The following is a 10,206-nucleotide window of genomic DNA, read 5'->3' on the forward strand; positions in this document are numbered from 1 at the left end:
TTCCTTTTACAACATTTATGCATTTTATTACAGATTTGAAAACTTAGGAAATAAAGTTGAAAAACCCCGAAGAAAACTTTTTAATAAGTTGTACCTAAAATGCAACCTCTTCGTAGCTGTCTTTGAAAGTCTTTCTTGTAAAATATGAAAGCCAAATGTTATCTGTTCTGAAGGAGCACTGAGCAAGACAAACTATTTGATGTGACACGTTCATGCTTTGCTTGTCAGCCAAAACAGTTTTCACCATTTCTCACTGCCCTCTGTATATTGAAGAACATATCTGAAGTAAGCTGAAGGCTCTTGTGTTTGGTGATAGTGTGTTACTGGGAAAATAAAACAGCCACAATTATCTGCTCAACAAATGGAACTTGTCAGCTGGCAGGCACACGGAGCTGATGCAGATGGCCAGCTCAGGAAAGCTGTCAAGCAGAAGGACTGAAATAAAATATATTTTTCTTCATATTCTGTGGATTTTCGAAAATGAATTCTTTTCTTCTTTTTTTTTTTTTTTTTTTTTTTATGAAGTTCAGAGGATTTTAGTGCTGCTTCATAGCTCAGGTGTTTTCCCAGCTTCTGGAGGAAGGAAAAAAATTCTCTTGGGGGAAGAAGTATTTCTAACATGGTGACAGGGATCTTTGGATGGGATGCTGATGCCGTGGGGAGGATCTTTGCATGCAAGTGTTCCTCTGCTTGGAATAAAAGGACAGGATTTATGTCTGCTATATGCAGAGATTTTCGGAAACATAAAGTTAGAGATGTTGTATAATCCAGGACACGTAGCTGTTCTCCTTTTCTGAGTGAATGTCCTGTTTTCCTCTGCTTTGAGTTGCGTGTTGGGAACACCTGGGAGAAACACTTTTATTAGAGAGCATTTTTATTGTTTGCTGTTCTGTTTGTTGCTTTATTTCTTACAGGTAATGAAAAATACTCCTTTGGATCTTCTCATTCTCACAAGGTGTTGTCTCTCTGTGAAGTAGAGATGTAATAGATACTGCAAAATGTCAGACTAAAGTAAAAAGTACAGGAAAGGTACCTTAGCATAGGGATTGTTGTACATATTGGAGAAATTTGACTTATTTATTTATTCATATATGGGTATGCTTACCCTGCAGGTGATGGTACAAAGAGAAGTTTTGTCTAAACAAAAACAATTTGTGTGGAGTGTTTAAGACTTTCATGTTGAACTGTCTTGGTTTTGGGGCATCAGATTTCTAATTACTCTGGTTTTTTGCTTGTTTGTTTTTTGTTTGCTTGGTTTTGATTTTTCAGTTGGTTTGTTTGGTTTTGGTTTTTGTTTGGGTTTTTTGGGTTTGTTTGTTTAATTGATGATACTCAGAACGCTGCTTTGTTCAGTTTTGTTCTGTGTTTTGGTTTTTGATTTTTTTTTCAATGGCTGCTATGCTGGGGCAGAAATTTTGTCCTGTGGTTTGAAAACAAAGACGTGCCATGAGTGCAAAAGGAAATAAATTGAAAACAAAGAGAAGGAGACTCCCAGTCTGTACTGACAATGGAATGTGTGGCCAGGAGCATGGGGTCAGTCCGAATGGACTTTTCCAAGGGCTCCTGTGTGAGGCACAGCTGGCTGGATGTGCAATCCTTGGATGTCAGACTCATCACACAGCCCATGGCCAGACTCAAGGAGGGGAATCCTTTGATTTGGGATGATGAGAAGCCTCCCCTGTGCCAGTTTAAACTCATTTCATTGCACCAGCTCTCGTTATTTCCCTTTTCTCTGTGGCATTCAAAGCTAAAACAGGAGATTAATATTCACTTTTGTGTCTGTACCCTCTGTTGTTCCCTCTTAAGGAGAAAAGTGTTGAGGAGCCCTTATTTATTTTTAATAGAACTCCTGATGTGCGCCGTGGTTTGCTGGAGTTCAAACCACTCTACATCCCAGGCTGGGGTGAGGCAGGCTGTACACTGCTTTTTGCTGAACTTCTTATAATAAAAGTAGCTCCAGGCTGTGTCAAAGATGAACCTGCTCGTGGGACTCTGCAGATTCAGAGCTGGAAAGGGTGAAAAGCAGCGGAGTTTTTGGTGTGGGCGTTTTTTTTTTTAATGTCTCCATTATATTTTGTATTAAAAGCTTCTAGCACCTGCTGCTTAAGAGATCTTTTGATCCTTAACTCTAGGAACCTGGGGGCTTTAAGAGCACAGGCTGCCAAAGTGCCACTTATGGGAACTGGAGGGAATTTTGCAAGCAAAAACAACAACAAAAGATTGGCAGAGGAGCGGAGTGATCTGTGATGGCTTTTGTCTCTATCAAATTTTAACCTGCTTCAAAAGATTTACATAAAAAGTTATAAGCATCCCTAAATTTCTTATTATTTTTTGTTCAGGTGTCACATCCTGTATATGCAGGAACACTGTATAACAGGCTTTTACTGAATTTGCAATTCTTTGGGTCTTTTTCCTTTAAGGAAGCGAACACTGAATGCTAAACTTCAGAAAGAATTGTAAACTAATTAAAGGGCCTTTCTGGATTTCTGGATATAGAATTATTTATCTTTACATGTTCCTTCAAAGATCATTGAATGGTTTGAGGTAGAAAGGATTTTAAAATCATCCAGTACCAATTCATGGCAAGGATACAAATATAAGTTTGCTTTAGGGGGGATATACAAATAAATACACACACAAACTTATATCCCATACTTACACTGATTTTTCCTGTAGGTTGGTGAGTTTGTATATATTTATATTTGCACATGCATGTGCACACTCTGGTTTTGAAGCACTTGCAGCATCTCCACTTTAGCTGGGAGTAATATTTTAGGTCACATTGAAAAGCTGGATTGAATTTGTATTTAAGAGTTGAGCCTGAAGGGTCTCTCTCAAGCTATGGAGCTGAAACTGGACCAGAAGTGTTGTCTTCTATAAAGACTTGTGTTTTTTCTGGTTTCTAATTTGTCAGGGGCTTCACACCACCCTCACGCTCTCCTGTCTATTTTTTTCCTCTACTTAGTTCCACATGGCTTTTAAGTGTCTGACAAAACATCTTGGTTGAACTGTTGACATTTTCCCTCCCTGATTCCTTTGCCTCTATTATTTGACGTGTTTTTCTTGCATTTTGACCATTTCAGTCATTCAGTGCTGACAATGTAACTTTTCTCTGCTCACATTTAATTTGTGTTGAAATGTGGGTGTTGGAGATGTTTTGACTTATGTCCCTCCAGATGTACGAGCAGAATTTTCAGTGTGCCATATGGGAGCACAGAAACAGTAGACATAAAGCTTTATTAACCTTACAACAGAAAATTTAAGTTGTTATGGAACACTTTGTCATCAAAGCCACTCTAAATACAACATTTTTCTACAAGAAAGCCCAGTACAAAAGAAATAATTCCAGGCAGGTGTTTACATTTTATTTGTGTGACATAATGACCATGACTTTTCAGCTCTGTGAGCTCTGGTGGAACATTCTGGGCTTAGCATTGGTTTTGGTCCAATTATCCCAGAAGAAAAAGGAAAGCACAAAGCAGAGCAGAAGAACCCCATGAGCAGAGACTCTTGTGAGTTCCACCAAAAACCAGACATTGGACACACACAGCACTTACTCATCACCCTGTAAGGAAAACAAGAAAAAGCAAATTGATTTTTTTATATGGAATACATGAATTTTTTAATTACCCCACAAGAGTGGTTGCTGCACAGTCACCAGCGCTTCACAGAGCCAGCATTCCAATTGCACATATTGGATTTACTCTGATGGGTCATATATGAAATTGTACACAAACACAGCCTGACACCTTTTAATTGATTTTCCACTATTATGATATTGTTGGGCCTTGTTTTACTGCTATCAACAGTTTTTGAATAACAGCTGCACTGGAGAATTCTAAATTCTATCATGGATTTTCTCCAAAAAGAGAGACTTATAATTTCATTTTATTCAACTGTTCAAGTCATGTCAATTATGCCCAGTGCCTGTCTTTGAAAGGGATGTCCCAGCGCTTACGTTACCAAGCAGGAGGCTTTTTTAAGATTGTTGAAAGCAGAAATTAATATCAAGACTTCTTTCCCCAGGGGTAAAACGTGTCGTACCTGGATTTTGATGCCACATATTCCTGTCATCATTTTATTATTTGATCCAGTTACTTCAACTGAACAAAAGACATGAAAAATCCACTGAGGACTCCATAAATGGCCCTTGTACCATAGATAGAATATCTTTGGAAAAATCTATTTCATTTTGCTTTTGACTGTCTCATCAGTAAGTACAGATATTGCCAAAATAACAGTCAGACCTTAGAAAAAATCTAAAGCCAGGTTTGCAGGTGGCCAATAGGAAATGAATATTTAACATCAAAACAAAGGCAGAAGTGGAGAAATCAATAACCTTTGACAAGTAACTTACAGTCTAGAGAGACTCTTAATATATGGTCACTGTAGCTCTGCAAATAAATAAGAATTTCCCCATTAAGAATCAAAATTATTTCGGGTAATAAATCATGAAAAATAATTTCCTGGAAAGTTGTTTATAAAGACAGTAGGAAACCAGAATACAGCTGACAGATGCAGTATCTGCTTCTTGATTTTATTTATTTATTCTTTCTCTCTGCTCACTGGAACTCAGGAGAATATACAGTATAACCAGCAGCACAAATCCCAGTGAAAAATGTTGGTCCTGACTGCATTCCAGTGCAGGCAAAGCATGCTGTAAATAATGCTCTTCCTTTTTTCCCCACCTCATTATTAGCTTCTCCCCAGTGCTGACTCTATCAGAGCACTTCTGTGTCAGTATCTGTAAATTATTGGCACCCTATTGATCTGATACTGAGGACAGCAGGGATGTATTTAAATCTCAGCTTTGGTGTAGAAGTGTGTGCTGCATTTTATTGCCAGAATTCCCTCCCTGAGAGGGTGAATCTATTAGAAACCAGTGAGACTGGAAACCCTGGGCTGGAGCCTTTATCCCTCTGTCCCCACAGCTATCCCAGCAGAGATTCCCATCAAATGTGCTTCACTTTTAGCAGAAATTCCCTTCTGCTGGGGGAGCTCAGCCTCTCCCCTGCAGGAGCTCAGAGAGACCACGGGGATGGGCTGAGGCAGGAGTGCCCCCAGCTCTAGAGAATTCTCAGCACATTAACTCTTCACTTCCTCAGCCTATAGACACTTCCTGAGCAAAGTTCAGGTATTTCTGCTTCGTTCTGAGTTATTTATTTATTTAGATACGGTGGCAGTGCTGTCCTTTGGCTTTGCTGTTTAATACTCTGCTGATTATCCAGCTTGGAGAGGACTTTCGGGGTCCTGAGGTCAGCGTCTGTAAACGCTGTTGGTTTCTGGCCATAGCTCATTATGTGAAGATATTAGAAAGGTTGTCAGACCTTTTCTGTGACTTTGGCACCCGAGGAGAGAACACGCATATAATGTCAAAAGAGTTACTTTTGACTTTGTGCAGGCACACACACAACCTCTCATTGTTATGCTTGAGAAGGAAACTCAAAACACTTCAGTAGTTCAGACATATTATTTTGTCAAGTCCTTACTCTGTCTTGTTGACAGAATACATTTTCTCAAAAGCTGAAATCATTCTGTCAAGGAAACTTATTTTCTGCAATAATCCTGCTTGTTGACAAATGTTCAAAAGGGAAAAAAATGTTCAATTATTCTGGGAATGTTCTGCCTGGTATCTCCAGGTTTATTTATTTTGCCATGGGAAAGAACGGTTATTAGTTTGTAGGTGAACTATCCAGGCCTTGATGTAATGAAAGAAAAATGTATCTTCCTTATAAGTACGTGAGTGTGCTTTGGGGGAAGCTTTTTTCAAGGAATGTTCAATTTTAGGTCACATTCCAAATGAGTGATCAGCACTAGGACAGGCAGGGTGTGTGTCAAGGGAGTAGAGGAAGGATGAGCAGAACCCAGACACATCTGTCATGTGTGTCAAGAAACCCAAAGAAATGGAGACACATTTCCAGGTGGACTCACCTTAATTGTTACCTATATATATAAGAAAAGGATGAGAATGATGAAAAATGTTTGCATTTCTACTTGTTTTTCCTCCAAATCACATTGGTTCCGGCGTAGGAAGGTGAATTCCAGAGTCTTGTTTTGGGTTTGGTTGTTTTGGGTTTGTTTTTTTTTCAGCTGAAGGAGTGCTGGAAACATGCCTGATTTACTCTGCTGAGTGACAGCAGCACTGGGAGCACCTCAATATTAAATTTGAGTGCACTGACCCCTGTGGAAGGCTCCTGTGTGAGGATAAATATGTAAGGCACCATGTAGAGCATAAGTGTCACCTTTGCTTTTTGCTTCTGGGCGGCATTGGTGACAAACTTGCACGAATTTGGGTGGGTTAGAAGTAATCTCTTGACACTCCAGTAACTCTTAATGGGATTTAAACTTTTGAGCTTTTTAAGGAACTTTGGAAAAAAACTGTTGGATACTGAAGGATGTCAGGGAAGAATTTTAAATGTCCTTTGATGGTGAGCTCTAGTTGAAGCCTTTTGCTTAAAATTTTCTCTACTGAGCATTAGTTTAATAATTAGCCCTTATAAATTCACAGTTCTTGTAACTTTGTCTTTTCCACTGTTAATTGACAGTGATGCCTGTGTCCTTGTGCTCCATTCTTCCTCAGTTTTCCCAATAAACCTTCACTCACCTGGGCCTGCAAGAACTTATTCCAGAGATCTTTGGATTTGGTCAGGCTTCCTTTGTTCTCCAGACCCCTATGAGTAAAATAAAATCTGTGATTTGGTTTTGGGTAATGATCTTTTTCCATTAATTGGTACCCAAAAAAGTTTTCCTTCTTTAATAGAGCAGCCACTTTTTTATTGTGTTTCAGCTTATTCTGTTGTTCCCTGCTGTATTGTCTGCCACACTAGAATAGTGGATTTTCTTTTTTTTTTTGTCTTTTCATACCTTTCATTCATTCTATTGATTTACCAGTCCTTTGTAGTCTTACTGTCAATGGTCTTGATCTCTTTAATTCCTAATATACAGCATTTTTGTCATACATTAAAAAAAAAGTGTCAGTCTATCTGATTTTGCACTCAAAGGAAATTCAGATTTTTGAAATAATAAGCCTTGTGATAGAACTTACACTTCTTTGGCACCTTTAGATCAAAGAAAAAAGCAACAGGGTTTTTAATAGATACTCTTAGATGTAAATCATATTGAAAGACTAAGCAAAAGTAGAACAGCCCTGACTTTCCCTTTCAGAGAGGCAGCCTCTCTATTTATTAGCTTTATCTCACTTCTCAGAACTGGTTTCACACCTGAGCATGCTCAGCAGAGTATCCAAACAGCATCCTGGAGTTCCTGCATCTCGTGTTCTCACCTCCACACACAAAGTTGGAAGATTGCATTTGTGTAGGACTCATTGGGTATGAGGCATTTTGGAATTCTTTGAGCTGGGGAGAGATTTAACCAAAACCAGGGGGATGAGTGCTGCTGGCTCACAGTTCTGGTTTGAGGTGCCAGATAACTTCACTGCAGCCAGCCAGCAGGTGCAGTGTGTTTCTGGGGTCAATGTGCTGCATTCCTGGGTGAAAGAAACTTCTGGAGTTTTCCAGTATCAGCAGAGTTTTGGTGCACCTGTACTTTAACAGATTTCTTTTCCAATTTCCCTTTTCCAATTTTGCTGTTCTCAAAGCTGGTAGTACCTGGTCTGAAGTTCCAGTTACCATGCTGGTTTTAATTCAACACTCTTCAGTCTTATTCCCATTTCTCTGATGAGATGTGTTGCTGATTCTTTGTCCTCTCAAGGTGCTCACGGTGGAGGAAAAGGCTTTATTGCCAGTGGCATTAATTCATGTAGTGTATCATTTAGAGGCATCTTGTAAGTTGAAGCCTTCTATTTCTGGTTTGTTCTCCAAAGTAATGAAAGATTAAACTCAAATTAATAATTTAAAAGAATTGCTGCTAAGTTCATTTAGCCAATTGAGTGTCTATAGAGACACCAAGACAACCTTTCATTATCTGAGCTCAAGGTAAACATGAGCACACCTAAGTAGTCCTAGATTATCATAATAAATCATTCCAAAATATCACTCGAACTCCTCAAAGTGGTTTATCATAAATGTTATCAGTTTATTTTAAACACCTTTAGAAATCACCATCCTCTTTCAGAAGGTGGTTAAGGTACAGAATTGTGGTTCTACAGTGGCTCTGGGGAACCTGTAAATGGACATTTCTCAGCTTAATGGATGTGATGGTGCTGCAGCCCTAATGCATGGTGCTCTATTCATTCCATCCCTTTCTATCACTTCATTCTCCAGGAACTTGCCATTAGTATTTTATTCTTTTTCTCTGCTCGCTCTTATTTGATATTGATATTATATAGTGTCTTAGGGGAAAGAATTTTCTCCTGAGAGTTATTAAATCATAAGTTCATCAGATTGAAAGAAATCTCCAGTCCAGCATCCTACTCAGTGTAGGGTCAGCTAACAATAACTGTTCAGAAATGATTTAGGGGTTGCAGTGGTGGTGGTGGTTTGTTGTTGTTTAATTAACTGAATTCTGTGGAATAGAACACATTGACTAAAACCACTAAATTGTTATTACTAATTTGCTAGGTGCTTTATGAGATTTAGTTGCAGTACGGTTTTCATACCATATTTGTGAGTGCTTTTTGAAGGCAGACTCATAAGCCAACAAAGCAGAATTGGTTTGTAGTATTATAAAATCTATTCATCAGCTGTAATCCACTAGAGCACCATTAAGAAAGATAAAAAGCAATTGTCTATCCAAATCTTTTGTTTAATGTAAAGGCGTTTTCTATTCTGTTTTAGTTTATATTCTATATGAGACATTAGAATGACATGAGGCTTTAGATAACCCTTATCAAATAAGCTGTTTGCTCAGACAATTTTTTAAGCCATCTTTTTCTCTTCAGAGGTAAGACACTTCTTTTTCTCAAATAATAAAAATACATTAAAATTGTGTAATAGGTTTAACTTAAGATTAGTAGAGCAAGAAAATGATCTACTAGGGATTGCATTCTTCTACCAAGCCACAGCAGGTCAGAGTTGCATATTAATAAGTTCCCACTTTTTCTTGACCTTGCAGAGGGGTCCTGACTCTCCTCATCATTAGCTGTGAATTGTCACATTTTTTGTAACTGAAGTTTTTTATTACTGCTGGAATGAGGCATAAAGGTTTGAATTGCTCCTGTTGGTATTTTGCTGACAAGTTGGTTGTTGATGTGTGCTGTGTAGGCTTTGAAGAGATGTTTAAAAAAGCCCTAAACAAACCAAGTAGCCCAAAACTAATGATGGTGTTGATCAGTGAGAGGAAGTCTTAACTTTTTAACAAACTCAGCTGTGCTGAAACTTTAAAGTGGGAAGAGCAGCAGCTCTCACATCCTGTCTGGAGGGAGCGTGGGGTGTACTAAGGGTGTCTGTCCTCAGCTCCTCACCCTGATCTTGGATTTCCATACCTGTGCTGGGCCTCTGGTGGCTGTGACTTCTCTGTATTTCATGCCAGAGCTGTGGATTGATGTATCCATCAGAGTTCTGGAATTGGCAAATCTCCATTGTCCCTTTTGCCTCAGTAATAGCCTTGAAGTGTGGGTTACTCAGAAGAGGAAGTTTGAAGATGGATGCCATTGCCACAAAAGCCAGGAAGGTCACAGAGGGCTCAGTGCTTGACTTCTTACCACACAGTGTCCTTTAGACTCAATGTCTTTTGATTCACCAAGAAATGATGAAGAAAATCTAAAGGTTGATGCTGGTTTTTTATCAGTTCTTCAATTGTATTGAATTTGGAGAAGTAGAGTTCACAACAGCAAGGAATTGCTGCCTGGCCCTGTGTGAGCCATCACAGGCCTCTCATTGCTCCCTCCCATATTATTCTTGAACTCTTTCCCTCTGTTCCTGACTGTGTCTGAGCTGTACATCAGCTGTTCAAGAGTGAACAGAAGCCAAGCCAAGCTCAAGCTGGAGTTTTATTGATAACCTGACCAAGGGATTTGGTCTTTTCTTTCTCTCAGCCAGACTTGGTTCAGTCATGCAAACCACTTGACTGCTTCTCCTTATCTCCTCCATAAGTAATCAATGTTCATTGCAATATCTCTGAGGGAAATAATGGATTTTAAATTATTCACCGAAATCATAAATTTGAGTTTCAGACAAAACATTTTTGGATTCAGGCTGAGTTATGTAGAAAACTGGTGGTAGAGAGAGACTGCAATATCCTGTCATCCAGGATACCTCACAAGCATCTCCTCTGCCAGCAGGAAAAGCTGTAAACCCCAGCTGAACT

The sequence above is a fragment of the Motacilla alba genome, chromosome 4A, assembly GCF_015832195.1.
Source record: "Motacilla alba alba isolate MOTALB_02 chromosome 4A, Motacilla_alba_V1.0_pri, whole genome shotgun sequence".
Classification (NCBI taxonomy): domain Eukaryota; kingdom Metazoa; phylum Chordata; class Aves; order Passeriformes; family Motacillidae; genus Motacilla; species Motacilla alba.